At 42.3% G+C, this 22865-nt stretch overlaps 27 non-coding genes across 27 annotated transcripts; 14 read left to right on the top strand and 13 right to left on the bottom strand.

Annotated features, from left to right (window-relative positions):
* Positions 1 to 59: 59 nt before the first annotated feature.
* Positions 60 to 178, top strand: LOC142393802 (5S ribosomal RNA). The gene has a single exon (XR_012772212.1). It is a non-coding gene; the product is annotated as a 5S ribosomal RNA (ribosomal RNA).
* Positions 179 to 1282: 1104 nt separating this feature from the next.
* LOC142392874 (5S ribosomal RNA) lies at positions 1283 to 1401 on the bottom strand. Its single transcript, XR_012771504.1, has one exon. It is a non-coding gene; the product is annotated as a 5S ribosomal RNA (ribosomal RNA).
* A 352-nt stretch (positions 1402 to 1753) lies between these two features.
* On the top strand, positions 1754 to 1872 carry LOC142393791 (5S ribosomal RNA). The gene has a single exon (XR_012772201.1). It is a non-coding gene; the product is annotated as a 5S ribosomal RNA (ribosomal RNA).
* Positions 1873 to 2976: 1104 nt separating this feature from the next.
* Positions 2977 to 3095, bottom strand: LOC142392863 (5S ribosomal RNA). Its single transcript, XR_012771493.1, has one exon. It is a non-coding gene; the product is annotated as a 5S ribosomal RNA (ribosomal RNA).
* A 355-nt stretch (positions 3096 to 3450) lies between these two features.
* Positions 3451 to 3569, top strand: LOC142393780 (5S ribosomal RNA). Its single transcript, XR_012772190.1, has one exon. It is a non-coding gene; the product is annotated as a 5S ribosomal RNA (ribosomal RNA).
* Positions 3570 to 4676: 1107 nt separating this feature from the next.
* LOC142392851 (5S ribosomal RNA) lies at positions 4677 to 4795 on the bottom strand. The gene has a single exon (XR_012771482.1). It is a non-coding gene; the product is annotated as a 5S ribosomal RNA (ribosomal RNA).
* Positions 4796 to 5150: 355 nt separating this feature from the next.
* Positions 5151 to 5269, top strand: LOC142393768 (5S ribosomal RNA). Its single transcript, XR_012772179.1, has one exon. It is a non-coding gene; the product is annotated as a 5S ribosomal RNA (ribosomal RNA).
* A 1107-nt stretch (positions 5270 to 6376) lies between these two features.
* LOC142392838 (5S ribosomal RNA) lies at positions 6377 to 6495 on the bottom strand. The gene has a single exon (XR_012771470.1). It is a non-coding gene; the product is annotated as a 5S ribosomal RNA (ribosomal RNA).
* Positions 6496 to 6850: 355 nt separating this feature from the next.
* On the top strand, positions 6851 to 6969 carry LOC142393752 (5S ribosomal RNA). Its single transcript, XR_012772164.1, has one exon. It is a non-coding gene; the product is annotated as a 5S ribosomal RNA (ribosomal RNA).
* Positions 6970 to 8073: 1104 nt separating this feature from the next.
* On the bottom strand, positions 8074 to 8192 carry LOC142392827 (5S ribosomal RNA). Its single transcript, XR_012771459.1, has one exon. It is a non-coding gene; the product is annotated as a 5S ribosomal RNA (ribosomal RNA).
* A 355-nt stretch (positions 8193 to 8547) lies between these two features.
* LOC142393661 (5S ribosomal RNA) lies at positions 8548 to 8666 on the top strand. The gene has a single exon (XR_012772153.1). It is a non-coding gene; the product is annotated as a 5S ribosomal RNA (ribosomal RNA).
* Positions 8667 to 9773: 1107 nt separating this feature from the next.
* On the bottom strand, positions 9774 to 9892 carry LOC142392814 (5S ribosomal RNA). Its single transcript, XR_012771448.1, has one exon. It is a non-coding gene; the product is annotated as a 5S ribosomal RNA (ribosomal RNA).
* A 352-nt stretch (positions 9893 to 10244) lies between these two features.
* Positions 10245 to 10363, top strand: LOC142393543 (5S ribosomal RNA). Its single transcript, XR_012772139.1, has one exon. It is a non-coding gene; the product is annotated as a 5S ribosomal RNA (ribosomal RNA).
* A 1104-nt stretch (positions 10364 to 11467) lies between these two features.
* Positions 11468 to 11586, bottom strand: LOC142392802 (5S ribosomal RNA). The gene has a single exon (XR_012771437.1). It is a non-coding gene; the product is annotated as a 5S ribosomal RNA (ribosomal RNA).
* A 355-nt stretch (positions 11587 to 11941) lies between these two features.
* LOC142393428 (5S ribosomal RNA) lies at positions 11942 to 12060 on the top strand. The gene has a single exon (XR_012772033.1). It is a non-coding gene; the product is annotated as a 5S ribosomal RNA (ribosomal RNA).
* A 1107-nt stretch (positions 12061 to 13167) lies between these two features.
* LOC142392791 (5S ribosomal RNA) lies at positions 13168 to 13286 on the bottom strand. Its single transcript, XR_012771426.1, has one exon. It is a non-coding gene; the product is annotated as a 5S ribosomal RNA (ribosomal RNA).
* A 352-nt stretch (positions 13287 to 13638) lies between these two features.
* LOC142393311 (5S ribosomal RNA) lies at positions 13639 to 13757 on the top strand. Its single transcript, XR_012771922.1, has one exon. It is a non-coding gene; the product is annotated as a 5S ribosomal RNA (ribosomal RNA).
* Positions 13758 to 14861: 1104 nt separating this feature from the next.
* On the bottom strand, positions 14862 to 14980 carry LOC142392780 (5S ribosomal RNA). The gene has a single exon (XR_012771415.1). It is a non-coding gene; the product is annotated as a 5S ribosomal RNA (ribosomal RNA).
* A 355-nt stretch (positions 14981 to 15335) lies between these two features.
* On the top strand, positions 15336 to 15454 carry LOC142393193 (5S ribosomal RNA). The gene has a single exon (XR_012771810.1). It is a non-coding gene; the product is annotated as a 5S ribosomal RNA (ribosomal RNA).
* A 1107-nt stretch (positions 15455 to 16561) lies between these two features.
* Positions 16562 to 16680, bottom strand: LOC142392769 (5S ribosomal RNA). The gene has a single exon (XR_012771404.1). It is a non-coding gene; the product is annotated as a 5S ribosomal RNA (ribosomal RNA).
* Positions 16681 to 17032: 352 nt separating this feature from the next.
* LOC142393076 (5S ribosomal RNA) lies at positions 17033 to 17151 on the top strand. Its single transcript, XR_012771698.1, has one exon. It is a non-coding gene; the product is annotated as a 5S ribosomal RNA (ribosomal RNA).
* A 1104-nt stretch (positions 17152 to 18255) lies between these two features.
* On the bottom strand, positions 18256 to 18374 carry LOC142392758 (5S ribosomal RNA). The gene has a single exon (XR_012771393.1). It is a non-coding gene; the product is annotated as a 5S ribosomal RNA (ribosomal RNA).
* A 352-nt stretch (positions 18375 to 18726) lies between these two features.
* LOC142392960 (5S ribosomal RNA) lies at positions 18727 to 18845 on the top strand. The gene has a single exon (XR_012771587.1). It is a non-coding gene; the product is annotated as a 5S ribosomal RNA (ribosomal RNA).
* A 1104-nt stretch (positions 18846 to 19949) lies between these two features.
* Positions 19950 to 20068, bottom strand: LOC142392746 (5S ribosomal RNA). The gene has a single exon (XR_012771382.1). It is a non-coding gene; the product is annotated as a 5S ribosomal RNA (ribosomal RNA).
* Positions 20069 to 20423: 355 nt separating this feature from the next.
* Positions 20424 to 20542, top strand: LOC142392845 (5S ribosomal RNA). Its single transcript, XR_012771476.1, has one exon. It is a non-coding gene; the product is annotated as a 5S ribosomal RNA (ribosomal RNA).
* Positions 20543 to 21649: 1107 nt separating this feature from the next.
* Positions 21650 to 21768, bottom strand: LOC142392735 (5S ribosomal RNA). The gene has a single exon (XR_012771371.1). It is a non-coding gene; the product is annotated as a 5S ribosomal RNA (ribosomal RNA).
* Positions 21769 to 22120: 352 nt separating this feature from the next.
* LOC142392729 (5S ribosomal RNA) lies at positions 22121 to 22239 on the top strand. Its single transcript, XR_012771365.1, has one exon. It is a non-coding gene; the product is annotated as a 5S ribosomal RNA (ribosomal RNA).
* Positions 22240 to 22865: the final 626 nt, after the last annotated feature.

The following is a 22865-nucleotide window of genomic DNA, read 5'->3' as shown; positions in this document are numbered from 1 at the left end:
ACTGGAAGACACGTATCATTCCAGCTGCTATATAATAGATATTTGTCACAGTGTCCTTTGCTTACGGCCATACCACCCTGAACACGCCCGATCTCGTCCGATCTCGGAAGCTAAGCAGGGTCGGGCCTGGTTAGTACTTGGATGGGAGACCGCCTGGGAATACCAGGTGCTGTAAGCTTTTTCAATTCCCTCTACAACCTGCAGGGGGCGCTGCTGCTCAGTCAGTCAGAAACGTTCTCTTTTACTTTTCATTTAACAGTAGATCAGAACAACTTCCTCTCTCATACTGAGAACACACTAAATTAACACCTGTCTGTGCTCAAGCCTTTCACGCTTGTCACTATCTTTGTCAAAAAACTGGATGCAGAGTTTACAAGGAGTTGCATTTTCAGTTACGTGGGTACTGAGTGATTGATGACATGTGACCTAATGTGCTTACAAACTTAATTAGTCATGATGGCTTTTGATCATACGAGCATCAAGTATCCAATCATTTAGTTTTCAAGCTAATTATGCATAATGTGTACTTTAGGCAGCAAAAGACTTAAGTCTTAATTTGGTATCATTTGTTAAGTGGAAGCTGTGGACAGGTTAGTTAGAAAACTCCTCCTTTAATTCATTGTGTATTAAAGGACATGTACGCTGAAGAGAAACTGATTTTGGGGATCTGTGCTCAAACTCCTTTGACCAAATGAAAAGTCAGAAGACTTTACTTTTTGGCTCCTGTTTATGTGATAAAAGACTCACAGGTGAGAAAGTGGTAAATGAAATAAAAACTAAATGTAAACATAGAACTTGCTCACTATCGCAGTAAATGACTCTGTAGCTCCTTTGCACGAGACGTGAGGACAGTGAACTCACCATGTTCACCAGGGTCTGCAGGCCTGCCAGGCGCGTCATAAATAGCACGATGAGCATGAAGAAAGACTTCTCTATTGGCCGTGAGACCCGACACTCAACTGTTGGGACATGGATTGGTCCTCACACTGTAGATAACTAACATGGGGAGATTGCCCCACTAGAACAGAAAAGATGAGCAACAGGTGCATTAGCAATCAAATCCAATTCATTAAAATGAAAATGAGTCCAAGTCATACATACAAAGCCAATTCCAAGAGATTTTCCAGGCTAAGGAAAGCAACAGGTGTTCAATATACATATCCGGTCTTGAATAGTTCAAAATAAGTCGCTGTCTGTGGGATTGTATTTGTTTACTTGTACATCTCAGTATTCTTAATGTGAAGTTTAATGGAACAGCGCCCCCTGTTGGTTAAAAAAAAAACACTTACAGCACCTGGTATTCCCAGGCGGTCTCCCATCCAAGTACTAACCAGGCCCGACCCTGCTTAGCTTCCGAGATCGGACGAGATCGGGCGTGTTCAGGGTGGTATGGCCGTAAGCGAGAGACGCAGTCGCAAATGACGCTTTCATAGATGCACAAACAACATCTAGTATTGTGTTCTGACTTGTAAGCGACAATGTTACTGTTTCAAATAGACGCAATTTATGATGATTTCAACTAATTAAGCAGCTTCGCTCTCTCTGTGTGACGATGAACACAAAAGTACACACAGGGAACAGAAGACAGGACACTAAGCTATCTGAGAGTCCCATTTTCAGCTGCAGAGAAGAAACACATGAGAGAAGAACGTGTGCAGGATCAACATCAGCCTCTCAGGCCAATTATGTGTAAAACTGGAAGACACGTATCATTCCAGCAGCTATATAATAGATATTTGTCACAGTGTCCTTCGCTTACGGCCATACCACCCTGAACACGCCCGATCTCGTCCGATCTCGGAAGCTAAGCAGGGTCGGGCCTGGTTAGTACTTGGATGGGAGACCGCCTGGGAATACCAGGTGCTGTAAGCTTTTTCAATTCCCTCTACAACCTGCAGGGGGCGCTGCTGCTCAGTCAGTCAGAAACGTTCTCTTTTACTTTTCATTTAACAGTAGATCAGAACAACTTCCTCTCTCATACTGAGAACACACTAAATTAACACCTCCTGTCTGTGCTCAAGCCTTTCACGCTTGTCACTATCTTTGTCAAAAAACTGGATGCAGAGTTTACAAGTAGTTGCATTTTCAGTTACGTGGGTACTGAGTGATTGATGACATGTGACCTAATGTGCTTACAAACTTAATTAGTCATGATGGCTTTTGATCATACGAGCATCAAGTATCCAATCATTTAGTTTTCAAGCTAATTATGCATAATGTGTACTTTAGGCAGCAAAAGACTTAAGTCTTAATTTGGTATCATTTGTTAAGTGGAAGCTGTGGACAGGTTAGTTAGAAAACTCCTCCTTTAATTCATTGTGTATTAAAGGACATGTACGCTGAAGAGAAACTGATTTTGGGGATCTGTGCTCAAATTCTTTTGACCAAATGAAAAGTCAGAAGACTTTACTTTTTGGCTCCTGTTTATGTGATAAAAGACTCACAGGTGAGAAAGTGGTAAATGAAATAAAAACTAAATGTAAACATAGAACTTGCTCACTATCGCAGTAAATGACTCTGTAGCTCCTTTGCACGAGACGTGAGGACAGTGAACTCACCATGTTCACCAGGGTCTGCAGGCCTGCCAGGCGCGTCATAAATAGCACGATGAGCATGAAGAAAGACTTCTCTATTGGCCGTGAGACCCGACACTCAACTGTTGGGACATGGATTGGTCCTCACACTGTAGATAACTAACATGGGGAGATTGCCCCACTAGAACAGAAAAGATGAGCAACAGGTGCATTAGCAATCAAATCCAATTCATTAAAATGAAAATGAGTCCAAGTCATACATACAAAGCCAATTCCAAGAGATTTTCCAGGCTAAGGAAAGCAACAGGTGTTCAATATACATATCCGGTCTTGAATAGTTCAAAATAAGTCGCTGTTTGTGGGATTGTATTTGTTTACTTGTACATCTCAGTATTCTTAATGTGAAGTTTGATGGAACAGCGCCCCCTGTTGGTTAAAAAAACACTTACAGCACCTGGTATTCCCAGGCGGTCTCCCATCCAAGTACTAACCAGGCCCGACCCTGCTTAGCTTCCGAGATCGGACGAGATCGGGCGTGTTCAGGGTGGTATGGCCGTAAGCGAGAGAAGCAGTCGCAAATGACGCTTTCATAGATGCACAAACAACATCTATTATTGTGTTCTGACTTGTAAGCGACAATGTTACTGTTTCAAATAGACGCAATTTATGATGATTTCAACTAATTAAGCAGCTTCGCTCTCTCTGTGTGACGATGAACACAAAAGTACACACAGGGAACAGAAGACAGGACACTAAGCTATCTGAGAGTCCCATTTTCAGCTGCAGAGAAGAAACACATGAGAGAAGAAGAACGTGTGGAGGATCAACATCAGCCTCTCAGGCCAATTATGTGTAAAACTGGAAGACACGTATCATTCCAGCAGCTATATAATAGATATTTGTCACAGTGTCCTTCGCTTACGGCCATACCACCCTGAACACGCCCGATCTCGTCCGATCTCGGAAGCTAAGCAGGGTCGGGCCTGGTTAGTACTTGGATGGGAGACCGCCTGGGAATACCAGGTGCTGTAAGCTTTTTCAATTCCCTCTACAACCTGCAGGGGGCGCTGCTGCTCAGTCAGTCAGAAACGTTCTCTTTTACTTTTCATTTAACAGTAGATCAGAACAACTTCCTCTCTCATACTGAGAACACACTAAATTAACACCTCCTGTCTGTGCTCAAGCCTTTCACGCTTGTCACTATCTTTGTCAAAAAACTGGATGCAGAGTTTACAAGGAGTTGCATTTTCAGTTACGTGGGTACTGAGTGATTGATGACATGTGACCTAATGTGCTTACAAACTTAATTAGTCATGATGGCTTTTGATCATACGAGCATCAAGTATCCAATCATTTAGTTTTCAAGCTAATTATGCATAATGTGTACTTTAGGCAGCAAAAGACTTAAGTCTTAATTTGGTATCATTTGTTAAGTGGAAGCTGTGGACAGGTTAGTTAGAAAACTCCTCCTTTAATTCATTGTGTATTAAAGGACATGTACGCTGAAGAGAAACTGATTTTGGGGATCTGTGCTCAAACTCCTTTGACCAAATGAAAAGTCAGAAGACTTTACTTTTTGGCTCCTGTTTATGTGATAAAAGACTCACAGGTGAGAAAGTGGTAAATGAAATAAAAACTAAATGTAAACATAGAACTTGCTCACTATCGCAGTAAATGACTCTGTAGCTCCTTTGCACGAGACGTGAGGACAGTGAACTCACCATGTTCACCAGGGTCTGCAGGCCTGCCAGGCGCGTCATAAATAGCACGATGAGCATGAAGAAAGACTTCTCTATTGGCCGTGAGACCCGACACTCAACTGTTGGGACATGGATTGGTCCTCACACTGTAGATAACTAACATGGGGAGATTGCCCCACTAGAACAGAAAAGATGAGCAACAGGTGCATTAGCAATCAAATCCAATTCATTAAAATGAAAATGAGTCCAAGTCATACATACAAAGCCAATTCCAAGAGATTTTCCAGGCTAAGGAAAGCAACAGGTGTTCAATATACATATCCGGTCTTGAATAGTTCAAAATAAGTCGCTGTCTGTGGGATTGTATTTGTTTACTTGTACATCTCAGTATTCTTAATGTGAAGTTTAATGGAACAGCGCCCCCTGTTGGTTAAAAAAAAAACACTTACAGCACCTGGTATTCCCAGGCGGTCTCCCATCCAAGTACTAACCAGGCCCGACCCTGCTTAGCTTCCGAGATCGGACGAGATCGGGCGTGTTCAGGGTGGTATGGCCGTAAGCGAGAGAAGCAGTCGCAAATGACGCTTTCATAGATGCACAAACAACATCTATTATTGTGTTCTGACTTGTAAGCGACAATGTTACTGTTTCAAATAGACGCAATTTATGATGATTTCAACTAATTAAGCAGCTTCGCTCTCTCTGTGTGACGATGAACACAAAAGTACACACAGGGAACAGAAGACAGGACACTAAGCTATCTGAGAGTCCCATTTTCAGCTGCAGAGAAGAAACACATGAGAGAAGAAGAACGTGTGGAGGATCAACATCAGCCTCTCAGGCCAATTATGTGTAAAACTGGAAGACACGTATCATTCCAGCAGCTATATAATAGATATTTGTCACAGTGTCCTTCGCTTACGGCCATACCACCCTGAACACGCCCGATCTCGTCCGATCTCGGAAGCTAAGCAGGGTCGGGCCTGGTTAGTACTTGGATGGGAGACCGCCTGGGAATACCAGGTGCTGTAAGCTTTTTCAATTCCCTCTACAACCTGCAGGGGGCGCTGCTGCTCAGTCAGTCAGAAACGTTCTCTTTTACTTTTCATTTAACAGTAGATCAGAACAACTTCCTCTCTCATACTGAGAACACACTAAATTAACACCTCCTGTCTGTGCTCAAGCCTTTCACGCTTGTCACTATCTTTGTCAAAAAACTGGATGCAGAGTTTACAAGTAGTTGCATTTTCAGTTACGTGGGTACTGAGTGATTGATGACATGTGACCTAATGTGCTTACAAACTTAATTAGTCATGATGGCTTTTGATCATACGAGCATCAAGTATCCAATCATTTAGTTTTCAAGCTAATTATGCATAATGTGTACTTTAGGCAGCAAAAGACTTAAGTCTTAATTTGGTATCATTTGTTAAGTGGAAGCTGTGGACAGGTTAGTTAGAAAACTCCTCCTTTAATTCATTGTGTATTAAAGGACATGTACGCTGAAGAGAAACTGATTTTGGGGATCTGTGCTCAAATTCTTTTGACCAAATGAAAAGTCAGAAGACTTTACTTTTTGGCTCCTGTTTATGTGATAAAAGACTCACAGGTGAGAAAGTGGTAAATGAAATAAAAACTAAATGTAAACATAGAACTTGCTCACTATCGCAGTAAATGACTCTGTAGCTCCTTTGCACGAGACGTGAGGACAGTGAACTCACCATGTTCACCAGGGTCTGCAGGCCTGCCAGGCGCGTCATAAATAGCACGATGAGCATGAAGAAAGACTTCTCTATTGGCCGTGAGACCCGACACTCAACTGTTGGGACATGGATTGGTCCTCACACTGTAGATAACTAACATGGGGAGATTGCCCCACTAGAACAGAAAAGATGAGCAACAGGTGCATTAGCAATCAAATCCAATTCATTAAAATGAAAATGAGTCCAAGTCATACATACAAAGCCAATTCCAAGAGATTTTCCAGGCTAAGGAAAGCAACAGGTGTTCAATATACATATCCGGTCTTGAATAGTTCAAAATAAGTCGCTGTCTGTGGGATTGTATTTGTTTACTTGTACATCTCAGTATTCTTAATGTGAAGTTTAATGGAACAGCGCCCCCTGTTGGTTAAAAAAAAAACACTTACAGCACCTGGTATTCCCAGGCGGTCTCCCATCCAAGTACTAACCAGGCCCGACCCTGCTTAGCTTCCGAGATCGGACGAGATCGGGCGTGTTCAGGGTGGTATGGCCGTAAGCGAGAGAAGCAGTCGCAAATGACGCTTTCATAGATGCACAAACAACATCTATTATTGTGTTCTGACTTGTAAGCGACAATGTTACTGTTTCAAATAGACGCAATTTATGATGATTTCAACTAATTAAGCAGCTTCGCTCTCTCTGTGTGACGATGAACACAAAAGTACACACAGGGAACAGAAGACAGGACACTAAGCTATCTGAGAGTCCCATTTTCAGCTGCAGAGAAGAAACACATGAGAGAAGAAGAACGTGTGGAGGATCAACATCAGCCTCTCAGGCCAATTATGTGTAAAACTGGAAGACACGTATCATTCCAGCAGCTATATAATAGATATTTGTCACAGTGTCCTTCGCTTACGGCCATACCACCCTGAACACGCCCGATCTCGTCCGATCTCGGAAGCTAAGCAGGGTCGGGCCTGGTTAGTACTTGGATGGGAGACCGCCTGGGAATACCAGGTGCTGTAAGCTTTTTCAATTCCCTCTACAACCTGCAGGGGGCGCTGCTGCTCAGTCAGTCAGAAACGTTCTCTTTTACTTTTCATTTAACAGTAGATCAGAACAACTTCCTCTCTCATACTGAGAACACACTAAATTAACACCTCCTGTCTGTGCTCAAGCCTTTCACGCTTGTCACTATCTTTGTCAAAAAACTGGATGCAGAGTTTACAAGTAGTTGCATTTTCAGTTACGTGGGTACTGAGTGATTGATGACATGTGACCTAATGTGCTTACAAACTTAATTAGTCATGATGGCTTTTGATCATACGAGCATCAAGTATCCAATCATTTAGTTTTCAAGCTAATTATGCATAATGTGTACTTTAGGCAGCAAAAGACTTAAGTCTTAATTTGGTATCATTTGTTAAGTGGAAGCTGTGGACAGGTTAGTTAGAAAACTCCTCCTTTAATTCATTGTGTATTAAAGGACATGTACGCTGAAGAGAAACTGATTTTGGGGATCTGTGCTCAAATTCTTTTGACCAAATGAAAAGTCAGAAGACTTTACTTTTTGGCTCCTGTTTATGTGATAAAAGACTCACAGGTGAGAAAGTGGTAAATGAAATAAAAACTAAATGTAAACATAGAACTTGCTCACTATCGCAGTAAATGACTCTGTAGCTCCTTTGCACGAGACGTGAGGACAGTGAACTCACCATGTTCACCAGGGTCTGCAGGCCTGCCAGGCGCGTCATAAATAGCACGATGAGCATGAAGAAAGACTTCTCTATTGGCCGTGAGACCCGACACTCAACTGTTGGGACATGGATTGGTCCTCACACTGTAGATAACTAACATGGGGAGATTGCCCCACTAGAACAGAAAAGATGAGCAACAGGTGCATTAGCAATCAAATCCAATTCATTAAAATGAAAATGAGTCCAAGTCATACATACAAAGCCAATTCCAAGAGATTTTCCAGGCTAAGGAAAGCAACAGGTGTTCAATATACATATCCGGTCTTGAATAGTTCAAAATAAGTCGCTGTTTGTGGGATTGTATTTGTTTACTTGTACATCTCAGTATTCTTAATGTGAAGTTTGATGGAACAGCGCCCCCTGTTGGTTAAAAAAACACTTACAGCACCTGGTATTCCCAGGCGGTCTCCCATCCAAGTACTAACCAGGCCCGACCCTGCTTAGCTTCCGAGATCGGACGAGATCGGGCGTGTTCAGGGTGGTATGGCCGTAAGCGAGAGAAGCAGTCGCAAATGACGCTTTCATAGATGCACAAACAACATCTATTATTGTGTTCTGACTTGTAAGCGACAATGTTACTGTTTCAAATAGACGCAATTTATGATGATTTCAACTAATTAAGCAGCTTCGCTCTCTCTGTGTGACGATGAACACAAAAGTACACACAGGGAACAGAAGACAGGACACTAAGCTATCTGAGAGTCCCATTTTCAGCTGCAGAGAAGAAACACATGAGAGAAGAAGAACGTGTGGAGGATCAACATCAGCCTCTCAGGCCAATTATGTGTAAAACTGGAAGACACGTATCATTCCAGCAGCTATATAATAGATATTTGTCACAGTGTCCTTCGCTTACGGCCATACCACCCTGAACACGCCCGATCTCGTCCGATCTCGGAAGCTAAGCAGGGTCGGGCCTGGTTAGTACTTGGATGGGAGACCGCCTGGGAATACCAGGTGCTGTAAGCTTTTTCAATTCCCTCTACAACCTGCAGGGGGCGCTGCTGCTCAGTCAGTCAGAAACGTTCTCTTTTACTTTTCATTTAACAGTAGATCAGAACAACTTCCTCTCTCATACTGAGAACACACTAAATTAACACCTCCTGTCTGTGCTCAAGCCTTTCACGCTTGTCACTATCTTTGTCAAAAAACTGGATGCAGAGTTTACAAGTAGTTGCATTTTCAGTTACGTGGGTACTGAGTGATTGATGACATGTGACCTAATGTGCTTACAAATTTAATTAGTCATGATGGCTTTTGATCATACGAGCATCAAGTATCCAATCATTTAGTTTTCAAGCTAATTATGCATAATGTGTACTTTAGGCAGCAAAAGACTTAAGTCTTAATTTGGTATCATTTGTTAAGTGGAAGCTGTGGACAGGTTAGTTAGAAAACTCCTCCTTTAATTCATTGTGTATTAAAGGACATGTACGCTGAAGAGAAACTGATTTTGGGGATCTGTGCTCAAACTCTTTTGACCAAATGAAAAGTCAGAAGACTTTACTTTTTGGCTCCTGTTTATGTGATAAAAGACTCACAGGTGAGAAAGTGGTAAATGAAATAAAAACTAAATGTAAACATAGAACTTGCTCACTATCGCAGTAAATGACTCTGTAGCTCCTTTGCACGAGACGTGAGGACAGTGAACTCACCATGTTCACCAGGGTCTGCAGGCCTGCCAGGCGCGTCATAAATAGCACGATGAGCATGAAGAAAGACTTCTCTATTGGCCGTGAGACCCGACACTCAACTGTTGGGACATGGATTGGTCCTCACACTGTAGATAACTAACATGGGGAGATTGCCCCACTAGAACAGAAAAGATGAGCAACAGGTGCATTAGCAATCAAATCCAATTCATTAAAATGAAAATGAGTCCAAGTCATACATACAAAGCCAATTCCAAGAGATTTTCCAGGCTAAGGAAAGCAACAGGTGTTCAATATACATATCCGGTCTTGAATAGTTCAAAATAAGTCGCTGTCTGTGGGATTGTATTTGTTTACTTGTACATCTCAGTATTCTTAATGTGAAGTTTAATGGAACAGCGCCCCCTGTTGGTTAAAAAAAAAACACTTACAGCACCTGGTATTCCCAGGCGGTCTCCCATCCAAGTACTAACCAGGCCCGACCCTGCTTAGCTTCCGAGATCGGACGAGATCGGGCGTGTTCAGGGTGGTATGGCCGTAAGCGAGAGACGCAGTCGCAAATGACGCTTTCATAGATGCACAAACAACATCTAGTATTGTGTTCTGACTTGTAAGCGACAATGTTACTGTTTCAAATAGACGCAATTTATGATGATTTCAACTAATTAAGCAGCTTCGCTCTCTCTGTGTGACGATGAACACAAAAGTACACACAGGGAACAGAAGACAGGACACTAAGCTATCTGAGAGTCCCATTTTCAGCTGCAGAGAAGAAACACATGAGAGAAGAACGTGTGCAGGATCAACATCAGCCTCTCAGGCCAATTATGTGTAAAACTGGAAGACACGTATCATTCCAGCAGCTATATAATAGATATTTGTCACAGTGTCCTTCGCTTACGGCCATACCACCCTGAACACGCCCGATCTCGTCCGATCTCGGAAGCTAAGCAGGGTCGGGCCTGGTTAGTACTTGGATGGGAGACCGCCTGGGAATACCAGGTGCTGTAAGCTTTTTCAATTCCCTCTACAACCTGCAGGGGGCGCTGCTGCTCAGTCAGTCAGAAACGTTCTCTTTTACTTTTCATTTAACAGTAGATCAGAACAACTTCCTCTCTCATACTGAGAACACACTAAATTAACACCTCCTGTCTGTGCTCAAGCCTTTCACGCTTGTCACTATCTTTGTCAAAAAACTGGATGCAGAGTTTACAAGTAGTTGCATTTTCAGTTACGTGGGTACTGAGTGATTGATGACATGTGACCTAATGTGCTTACAAACTTAATTAGTCATGATGGCTTTTGATCATACGAGCATCAAGTATCCAATCATTTAGTTTTCAAGCTAATTATGCATAATGTGTACTTTAGGCAGCAAAAGACTTAAGTCTTAATTTGGTATCATTTGTTAAGTGGAAGCTGTGGACAGGTTAGTTAGAAAACTCCTCCTTTAATTCATTGTGTATTAAAGGACATGTACGCTGAAGAGAAACTGATTTTGGGGATCTGTGCTCAAATTCTTTTGACCAAATGAAAAGTCAGAAGACTTTACTTTTTGGCTCCTGTTTATGTGATAAAAGACTCACAGGTGAGAAAGTGGTAAATGAAATAAAAACTAAATGTAAACATAGAACTTGCTCACTATCGCAGTAAATGACTCTGTAGCTCCTTTGCACGAGACGTGAGGACAGTGAACTCACCATGTTCACCAGGGTCTGCAGGCCTGCCAGGCGCGTCATAAATAGCACGATGAGCATGAAGAAAGACTTCTCTATTGGCCGTGAGACCCGACACTCAACTGTTGGGACATGGATTGGTCCTCACACTGTAGATAACTAACATGGGGAGATTGCCCCACTAGAACAGAAAAGATGAGCAACAGGTGCATTAGCAATCAAATCCAATTCATTAAAATGAAAATGAGTCCAAGTCATACATACAAAGCCAATTCCAAGAGATTTTCCAGGCTAAGGAAAGCAACAGGTGTTCAATATACATATCCGGTCTTGAATAGTTCAAAATAAGTCGCTGTTTGTGGGATTGTATTTGTTTACTTGTACATCTCAGTATTCTTAATGTGAAGTTTGATGGAACAGCGCCCCCTGTTGGTTAAAAAAACACTTACAGCACCTGGTATTCCCAGGCGGTCTCCCATCCAAGTACTAACCAGGCCCGACCCTGCTTAGCTTCCGAGATCGGACGAGATCGGGCGTGTTCAGGGTGGTATGGCCGTAAGCGAGAGAAGCAGTCGCAAATGACGCTTTCATAGATGCACAAACAACATCTATTATTGTGTTCTGACTTGTAAGCGACAATGTTACTGTTTCAAATAGACGCAATTTATGATGATTTCAACTAATTAAGCAGCTTCGCTCTCTCTGTGTGACGATGAACACAAAAGTACACACAGGGAACAGAAGACAGGACACTAAGCTATCTGAGAGTCCCATTTTCAGCTGCAGAGAAGAAACACATGAGAGAAGAAGAACGTGTGGAGGATCAACATCAGCCTCTCAGGCCAATTATGTGTAAAACTGGAAGACACGTATCATTCCAGCAGCTATATAATAGATATTTGTCACAGTGTCCTTCGCTTACGGCCATACCACCCTGAACACGCCCGATCTCGTCCGATCTCGGAAGCTAAGCAGGGTCGGGCCTGGTTAGTACTTGGATGGGAGACCGCCTGGGAATACCAGGTGCTGTAAGCTTTTTCAATTCCCTCTACAACCTGCAGGGGGCGCTGCTGCTCAGTCAGTCAGAAACGTTCTCTTTTACTTTTCATTTAACAGTAGATCAGAACAACTTCCTCTCTCATACTGAGAACACACTAAATTAACACCTCCTGTCTGTGCTCAAGCCTTTCACGCTTGTCACTATCTTTGTCAAAAAACTGGATGCAGAGTTTACAAGTAGTTGCATTTTCAGTTACGTGGGTACTGAGTGATTGATGACATGTGACCTAATGTGCTTACAAATTTAATTAGTCATGATGGCTTTTGATCATACGAGCATCAAGTATCCAATCATTTAGTTTTCAAGCTAATTATGCATAATGTGTACTTTAGGCAGCAAAAGACTTAAGTCTTAATTTGGTATCATTTGTTAAGTGGAAGCTGTGGACAGGTTAGTTAGAAAACTCCTCCTTTAATTCATTGTGTATTAAAGGACATGTACGCTGAAGAGAAACTGATTTTGGGGATCTGTGCTCAAACTCTTTTGACCAAATGAAAAGTCAGAAGACTTTACTTTTTGGCTCCTGTTTATGTGATAAAAGACTCACAGGTGAGAAAGTGGTAAATGAAATAAAAACTAAATGTAAACATAGAACTTGCTCACTATCGCAGTAAATGACTCTGTAGCTCCTTTGCACGAGACGTGAGGACAGTGAACTCACCATGTTCACCAGGGTCTGCAGGCCTGCCAGGCGCGTCATAAATAGCACGATGAGCATGAAGAAAGACTTCTCTATTGGCCGTGAGACCCGACACTCAACTGTTGGGACATGGATTGGTCCTCACACTGTAGATAACTAACATGGGGAGATTGCCCCACTAGAACAGAAAAGATGAGCAACAGGTGCATTAGCAATCAAATCCAATTCATTAAAATGAAAATGAGTCCAAGTCATACATACAAAGCCAATTCCAAGAGATTTTCCAGGCTAAGGAAAGCAACAGGTGTTCAATATACATATCCGGTCTTGAATAGTTCAAAATAAGTCGCTGTCTGTGGGATTGTATTTGTTTACTTGTACATCTCAGTATTCTTAATGTGAAGTTTAATGGAACAGCGCCCCCTGTTGGTTAAAAAAAAAACACTTACAGCACCTGGTATTCCCAGGCGGTCTCCCATCCAAGTACTAACCAGGCCCGACCCTGCTTAGCTTCCGAGATCGGACGAGATCGGGCGTGTTCAGGGTGGTATGGCCGTAAGCGAGAGACGCAGTCGCAAATGACGCTTTCATAGATGCACAAACAACATCTAGTATTGTGTTCTGACTTGTAAGCGACAATGTTACTGTTTCAAATAGACGCAATTTATGATGATTTCAACTAATTAAGCAGCTTCGCTCTCTCTGTGTGACGATGAACACAAAAGTACACACAGGGAACAGAAGACAGGACACTAAGCTATCTGAGAGTCCCATTTTCAGCTGCAGAGAAGAAACACATGAGAGAAGAACGTGTGCAGGATCAACATCAGCCTCTCAGGCCAATTATGTGTAAAACTGGAAGACACGTATCATTCCAGCAGCTATATAATAGATATTTGTCACAGTGTCCTTCGCTTACGGCCATACCACCCTGAACACGCCCGATCTCGTCCGATCTCGGAAGCTAAGCAGGGTCGGGCCTGGTTAGTACTTGGATGGGAGACCGCCTGGGAATACCAGGTGCTGTAAGCTTTTTCAATTCCCTCTACAACCTGCAGGGGGCGCTGCTGCTCAGTCAGTCAGAAACGTTCTCTTTTACTTTTCATTTAACAGTAGATCAGAACAACTTCCTCTCTCATACTGAGAACACACTAAATTAACACCTCCTGTCTGTGCTCAAGCCTTTCACGCTTGTCACTATCTTTGTCAAAAAACTGGATGCAGAGTTTACAAGTAGTTGCATTTTCAGTTACGTGGGTACTGAGTGATTGATGACATGTGACCTAATGTGCTTACAAACTTAATTAGTCATGATGGCTTTTGATCATACGAGCATCAAGTATCCAATCATTTAGTTTTCAAGCTAATTATGCATAATGTGTACTTTAGGCAGCAAAAGACTTAAGTCTTAATTTGGTATCATTTGTTAAGTGGAAGCTGTGGACAGGTTAGTTAGAAAACTCCTCCTTTAATTCATTGTGTATTAAAGGACATGTACGCTGAAGAGAAACTGATTTTGGGGATCTGTGCTCAAATTCTTTTGACCAAATGAAAAGTCAGAAGACTTTACTTTTTGGCTCCTGTTTATGTGATAAAAGACTCACAGGTGAGAAAGTGGTAAATGAAATAAAAACTAAATGTAAACATAGAACTTGCTCACTATCGCAGTAAATGACTCTGTAGCTCCTTTGCACGAGACGTGAGGACAGTGAACTCACCATGTTCACCAGGGTCTGCAGGCCTGCCAGGCGCGTCATAAATAGCACGATGAGCATGAAGAAAGACTTCTCTATTGGCCGTGAGACCCGACACTCAACTGTTGGGACATGGATTGGTCCTCACACTGTAGATAACTAACATGGGGAGATTGCCCCACTAGAACAGAAAAGATGAGCAACAGGTGCATTAGCAATCAAATCCAATTCATTAAAATGAAAATGAGTCCAAGTCATACATACAAAGCCAATTCCAAGAGATTTTCCAGGCTAAGGAAAGCAACAGGTGTTCAATATACATATCCGGTCTTGAATAGTTCAAAATAAGTCGCTGTTTGTGGGATTGTATTTGTTTACTTGTACATCTCAGTATTCTTAATGTGAAGTTTGATGGAACAGCGCCCCCTGTTGGTTAAAAAAACACTTACAGCACCTGGTATTCCCAGGCGGTCTCCCATCCAAGTACTAACCAGGCCCGACCCTGCTTAGCTTCCGAGATCGGACGAGATCGGGCGTGTTCAGGGTGGTATGGCCGTAAGCGAGAGAAGCAGTCGCAAATGACGCTTTCATAGATGCACAAACAACATCTATTATTGTGTTCTGACTTGTAAGCGACAATGTTACTGTTTCAAATAGACGCAATTTATGATGATTTCAACTAATTAAGCAGCTTCGCTCTCTCTGTGTGACGATGAACACAAAAGTACACACAGGGAACAGAAGACAGGACACTAAGCTATCTGAGAGTCCCATTTTCAGCTGCAGAGAAGAAACACATGAGAGAAGAAGAACGTGTGGAGGATCAACATCAGCCTCTCAGGCCAATTATGTGTAAAACTGGAAGACACGTATCATTCCAGCAGCTATATAATAGATATTTGTCACAGTGTCCTTCGCTTACGGCCATACCACCCTGAACACGCCCGATCTCGTCCGATCTCGGAAGCTAAGCAGGGTCGGGCCTGGTTAGTACTTGGATGGGAGACCGCCTGGGAATACCAGGTGCTGTAAGCTTTTTCAATTCCCTCTACAACCTGCAGGGGGCGCTGCTGCTCAGTCAGTCAGAAACGTTCTCTTTTACTTTTCATTTAACAGTAGATCAGAACAACTTCCTCTCTCATACTGAGAACACACTAAATTAACACCTCCTGTCTGTGCTCAAGCCTTTCACGCTTGTCACTATCTTTGTCAAAAAACTGGATGCAGAGTTTACAAGTAGTTGCATTTTCAGTTACGTGGGTACTGAGTGATTGATGACATGTGACCTAATGTGCTTACAAATTTAATTAGTCATGATGGCTTTTGATCATACGAGCATCAAGTATCCAATCATTTAGTTTTCAAGCTAATTATGCATAATGTGTACTTTAGGCAGCAAAAGACTTAAGTCTTAATTTGGTATCATTTGTTAAGTGGAAGCTGTGGACAGGTTAGTTAGAAAACTCCTCCTTTAATTCATTGTGTATTAAAGGACATGTACGCTGAAGAGAAACTGATTTTGGGGATCTGTGCTCAAACTCTTTTGACCAAATGAAAAGTCAGAAGACTTTACTTTTTGGCTCCTGTTTATGTGATAAAAGACTCACAGGTGAGAAAGTGGTAAATGAAATAAAAACTAAATGTAAACATAGAACTTGCTCACTATCGCAGTAAATGACTCTGTAGCTCCTTTGCACGAGACGTGAGGACAGTGAACTCACCATGTTCACCAGGGTCTGCAGGCCTGCCAGGCGCGTCATAAATAGCACGATGAGCATGAAGAAAGACTTCTCTATTGGCCGTGAGACCCGACACTCAACTGTTGGGACATGGATTGGTCCTCACACTGTAGATAACTAACATGGGGAGATTGCCCCACTAGAACAGAAAAGATGAGCAACAGGTGCATTAGCAATCAAATCCAATTCATTAAAATGAAAATGAGTCCAAGTCATACATACAAAGCCAATTCCAAGAGATTTTCCAGGCTAAGGAAAGCAACAGGTGTTCAATATACATATCCGGTCTTGAATAGTTCAAAATAAGTCGCTGTCTGTGGGATTGTATTTGTTTACTTGTACATCTCAGTATTCTTAATGTGAAGTTTAATGGAACAGCGCCCCCTGTTGGTTAAAAAAAAAACACTTACAGCACCTGGTATTCCCAGGCGGTCTCCCATCCAAGTACTAACCAGGCCCGACCCTGCTTAGCTTCCGAGATCGGACGAGATCGGGCGTGTTCAGGGTGGTATGGCCGTAAGCGAGAGACGCAGTCGCAAATGACGCTTTCATAGATGCACAAACAACATCTAGTATTGTGTTCTGACTTGTAAGCGACAATGTTACTGTTTCAAATAGACGCAATTTATGATGATTTCAACTAATTAAGCAGCTTCGCTCTCTCTGTGTGACGATGAACACAAAAGTACACACAGGGAACAGAAGACAGGACACTAAGCTATCTGAGAGTCCCATTTTCAGCTGCAGAGAAGAAACACATGAGAGAAGAACGTGTGCAGGATCAACATCAGCCTCTCAGGCCAATTATGTGTAAAACTGGAAGACACGTATCATTCCAGCAGCTATATAATAGATATTTGTCACAGTGTCCTTCGCTTACGGCCATACCACCCTGAACACGCCCGATCTCGTCCGATCTCGGAAGCTAAGCAGGGTCGGGCCTGGTTAGTACTTGGATGGGAGACCGCCTGGGAATACCAGGTGCTGTAAGCTTTTTCAATTCCCTCTACAACCTGCAGGGGGCGCTGCTGCTCAGTCAGTCAGAAACGTTCTCTTTTACTTTTCATTTAACAGTAGATCAGAACAACTTCCTCTCTCATACTGAGAACACACTAAATTAACACCTCCTGTCTGTGCTCAAGCCTTTCACGCTTGTCACTATCTTTGTCAAAAAACTGGATGCAGAGTTTACAAGTAGTTGCATTTTCAGTTACGTGGGTACTGAGTGATTGATGACATGTGACCTAATGTGCTTACAAACTTAATTAGTCATGATGGCTTTTGATCATACGAGCATCAAGTATCCAATCATTTAGTTTTCAAGCTAATTATGCATAATGTGTACTTTAGGCAGCAAAAGACTTAAGTCTTAATTTGGTATCATTTGTTAAGTGGAAGCTGTGGACAGGTTAGTTAGAAAACTCCTCCTTTAATTCATTGTGTATTAAAGGACATGTACGCTGAAGAGAAACTGATTTTGGGGATCTGTGCTCAAATTCTTTTGACCAAATGAAAAGTCAGAAGACTTTACTTTTTGGCTCCTGTTTATGTGATAAAAGACTCACAGGTGAGAAAGTGGTAAATGAAATAAAAACTAAATGTAAACATAGAACTTGCTCACTATCGCAGTAAATGACTCTGTAGCTCCTTTGCACGAGACGTGAGGACAGTGAACTCACCATGTTCACCAGGGTCTGCAGGCCTGCCAGGCGCGTCATAAATAGCACGATGAGCATGAAGAAAGACTTCTCTATTGGCCGTGAGACCCGACACTCAACTGTTGGGACATGGATTGGTCCTCACACTGTAGATAACTAACATGGGGAGATTGCCCCACTAGAACAGAAAAGATGAGCAACAGGTGCATTAGCAATCAAATCCAATTCATTAAAATGAAAATGAGTCCAAGTCATACATACAAAGCCAATTCCAAGAGATTTTCCAGGCTAAGGAAAGCAACAGGTGTTCAATATACATATCCGGTCTTGAATAGTTCAAAATAAGTCGCTGTTTGTGGGATTGTATTTGTTTACTTGTACATCTCAGTATTCTTAATGTGAAGTTTGATGGAACAGCGCCCCCTGTTGGTTAAAAAAACACTTACAGCACCTGGTATTCCCAGGCGGTCTCCCATCCAAGTACTAACCAGGCCCGACCCTGCTTAGCTTCCGAGATCGGACGAGATCGGGCGTGTTCAGGGTGGTATGGCCGTAAGCGAGAGAAGCAGTCGCAAATGACGCTTTCATAGATGCACAAACAACATCTATTATTGTGTTCTGACTTGTAAGCGACAATGTTACTGTTTCAAATAGACGCAATTTATGATGATTTCAACTAATTAAGCAGCTTCGCTCTCTCTGTGTGACGATGAACACAAAAGTACACACAGGGAACAGAAGACAGGACACTAAGCTATCTGAGAGTCCCATTTTCAGCTGCAGAGAAGAAACACATGAGAGAAGAACGTGTGCAGGATCAACATCAGCCTCTCAGGCCAATTATGTGTAAAACTGGAAGACACGTATCATTCCAGCAGCTATATAATAGATATTTGTCACAGTGTCCTTCGCTTACGGCCATACCACCCTGAACACGCCCGATCTCGTCCGATCTCGGAAGCTAAGCAGGGTCGGGCCTGGTTAGTACTTGGATGGGAGACCGCCTGGGAATACCAGGTGCTGTAAGCTTTTTCAATTCCCTCTACAACCTGCAGGGGGCGCTGCTGCTCAGTCAGTCAGAAACGTTCTCTTTTACTTTTCATTTAACAGTAGATCAGAACAACTTCCTCTCTCATACTGAGAACACACTAAATTAACACCTCCTGTCTGTGCTCAAGCCTTTCACGCTTGTCACTATCTTTGTCAAAAAACTGGATGCAGAGTTTACAAGTAGTTGCATTTTCAGTTACGTGGGTACTGAGTGATTGATGACATGTGACCTAATGTGCTTACAAACTTAATTAGTCATGATGGCTTTTGATCATACGAGCATCAAGTATCCAATCATTTAGTTTTCAAGCTAATTATGCATAATGTGTACTTTAGGCAGCAAAAGACTTAAGTCTTAATTTGGTATCATTTGTTAAGTGGAAGCTGTGGACAGGTTAGTTAGAAAACTCCTCCTTTAATTCATTGTGTATTAAAGGACATGTACGCTGAAGAGAAACTGATTTTGGGGATCTGTGCTCAAATTCTTTTGACCAAATGAAAAGTCAGAAGACTTTACTTTTTGGCTCCTGTTTATGTGATAAAAGACTCACAGGTGAGAAAGTGGTAAATGAAATAAAAACTAAATGTAAACATAGAACTTGCTCACTATCGCAGTAAATGACTCTGTAGCTCCTTTGCACGAGACGTGAGGACAGTGAACTCACCATGTTCACCAGGGTCTGCAGGCCTGCCAGGCGCGTCATAAATAGCACGATGAGCATGAAGAAAGACTTCTCTATTGGCCGTGAGACCCGACACTCAACTGTTGGGACATGGATTGGTCCTCACACTGTAGATAACTAACATGGGGAGATTGCCCCACTAGAACAGAAAAGATGAGCAACAGGTGCATTAGCAATCAAATCCAATTCATTAAAATGAAAATGAGTCCAAGTCATACATACAAAGCCAATTCCAAGAGATTTTCCAGGCTAAGGAAAGCAACAGGTGTTCAATATACATATCCGGTCTTGAATAGTTCAAAATAAGTCGCTGTTTGTGGGATTGTATTTGTTTACTTGTACATCTCAGTATTCTTAATGTGAAGTTTGATGGAACAGCGCCCCCTGTTGGTTAAAAAAACACTTACAGCACCTGGTATTCCCAGGCGGTCTCCCATCCAAGTACTAACCAGGCCCGACCCTGCTTAGCTTCCGAGATCGGACGAGATCGGGCGTGTTCAGGGTGGTATGGCCGTAAGCGAGAGAAGCAGTCGCAAATGACGCTTTCATAGATGCACAAACAACATCTATTATTGTGTTCTGACTTGTAAGCGACAATGTTACTGTTTCAAATAGACGCAATTTATGATGATTTCAACTAATTAAGCAGCTTCGCTCTCTCTGTGTGACGATGAACACAAAAGTACACACAGGGAACAGAAGACAGGACACTAAGCTATCTGAGAGTCCCATTTTCAGCTGCAGAGAAGAAACACATGAGAGAAGAAGAACGTGTGGAGGATCAACATCAGCCTCTCAGGCCAATTATGTGTAAAACTGGAAGACACGTATCATTCCAGCAGCTATATAATAGATATTTGTCACAGTGTCCTTCGCTTACGGCCATACCACCCTGAACACGCCCGATCTCGTCCGATCTCGGAAGCTAAGCAGGGTCGGGCCTGGTTAGTACTTGGATGGGAGACCGCCTGGGAATACCAGGTGCTGTAAGCTTTTTCAATTCCCTCTACAACCTGCAGGGGGCGCTGCTGCTCAGTCAGTCAGAAACGTTCTCTTTTACTTTTCATTTAACAGTAGATCAGAACAACTTCCTCTCTCATACTGAGAACACACTAAATTAACACCTCCTGTCTGTGCTCAAGCCTTTCACGCTTGTCACTATCTTTGTCAAAAAACTGGATGCAGAGTTTACAAGTAGTTGCATTTTCAGTTACGTGGGTACTGAGTGATTGATGACATGTGACCTAATGTGCTTACAAACTTAATTAGTCATGATGGCTTTTGATCATACGAGCATCAAGTATCCAATCATTTAGTTTTCAAGCTAATTATGCATAATGTGTACTTTAGGCAGCAAAAGACTTAAGTCTTAATTTGGTATCATTTGTTAAGTGGAAGCTGTGGACAGGTTAGTTAGAAAACTCCTCCTTTAATTCATTGTGTATTAAAGGACATGTACGCTGAAGAGAAACTGATTTTGGGGATCTGTGCTCAAACTCCTTTGACCAAATGAAAAGTCAGAAGACTTTACTTTTTGGCTCCTGTTTATGTGATAAAAGACTCACAGGTGAGAAAGTGGTAAATGAAATAAAAACTAAATGTAAACATAGAACTTGCTCACTATCGCAGTAAATGACTCTGTAGCTCCTTTGCACGAGACGTGAGGACAGTGAACTCACCATGTTCACCAGGGTCTGCAGGCCTGCCAGGCGCGTCATAAATAGCACGATGAGCATGAAGAAAGACTTCTCTATTGGCCGTGAGACCCGACACTCAACTGTTGGGACATGGATTGGTCCTCACACTGTAGATAACTAACATGGGGAGATTGCCCCACTAGAACAGAAAAGATGAGCAACAGGTGCATTAGCAATCAAATCCAATTCATTAAAATGAAAATGAGTCCAAGTCATACATACAAAGCCAATTCCAAGAGATTTTCCAGGCTAAGGAAAGCAACAGGTGTTCAATATACATATCCGGTCTTGAATAGTTCAAAATAAGTCGCTGTCTGTGGGATTGTATTTGTTTACTTGTACATCTCAGTATTCTTAATGTGAAGTTTAATGGAACAGCGCCCCCTGTTGGTTAAAAAAAAAACACTTACAGCACCTGGTATTCCCAGGCGGTCTCCCATCCAAGTACTAACCAGGCCCGACCCTGCTTAGCTTCCGAGATCGGACGAGATCGGGCGTGTTCAGGGTGGTATGGCCGTAAGCGAGGGACGCAGTCGCAAATGACGCTTTCATAGATGCACAAACAACATCTAGTATTGTGTTCTGACTTGTAAGCGACAATGTTACTGTTTCAAATAGACGCAATTTATGATGATTTCAACTAATTAAGCAGCTTCGCTCTCTCTGTGTGACGATGAACACAAAAGTACACACAGGGAACAGAAGACAGGACACTAAGCTATCTGAGAGTCCCATTTTCAGCTGCAGAGAAGAAACACATGAGAGAAGAACGTGTGCAGGATCAACATCAGCCTCTCAGGCCAATTATGTGTAAAACTGGAAGACACGTATCATTCCAGCAGCTATATAATAGATATTTGTCACAGTGTCCTTCGCTTACGGCCATACCACCCTGAACACGCCCGATCTCGTCCGATCTCGGAAGCTAAGCAGGGTCGGGCCTGGTTAGTACTTGGATGGGAGACCGCCTGGGAATACCAGGTGCTGTAAGCTTTTTCAATTCCCTCTACAACCTGCAGGGGGCGCTGCTGCTCAGTCAGTCAGAAACGTTCTCTTTTACTTTTCATTTAACAGTAGATCAGAACAACTTCCTCTCTCATACTGAGAACACACTAAATTAACACCTCCTGTCTGTGCTCAAGCCTTTCACGCTTGTCACTATCTTTGTCAAAAAACTGGATGCAGAGTTTACAAGGAGTTGCATTTTCAGTTACGTGGGTACTGAGTGATTGATGACATGTGACCTAATGTGCTTACAAATTTAATTAGTCATGATGGCTTTTGATCATACGAGCATCAAGTATCCAATCATTTAGTTTTCAAGCTAATTATGCATAATGTGTACTTTAGGCAGCAAAAGACTTAAGTCTTAATTTGGTATCATTTGTTAAGTGGAAGCTGTGGACAGGTTAGTTAGAAAACTCCTCCTTTAATTCATTGTGTATTAAAGGACATGTACGCTGAAGAGAAACTGATTTTGGGGATCTGTGCTCAAACTCTTTTGACCAAATGAAAAGTCAGAAGACTTTACTTTTTGGCTCCTGTTTATGTGATAAAAGACTCACAGGTGAGAAAGTGGTAAATGAAATAAAAACTAAATGTAAACATAGAACTTGCTC

Source organism: Odontesthes bonariensis, chromosome 11, assembly GCF_027942865.1.
Source record: "Odontesthes bonariensis isolate fOdoBon6 chromosome 11, fOdoBon6.hap1, whole genome shotgun sequence".
NCBI lineage: Eukaryota > Metazoa > Chordata > Actinopteri > Atheriniformes > Atherinopsidae > Odontesthes > Odontesthes bonariensis.
The sequence above is the reverse complement of the archived record's forward strand: the minus strand, read 5'-3'. Positions and strand labels throughout refer to the sequence as shown.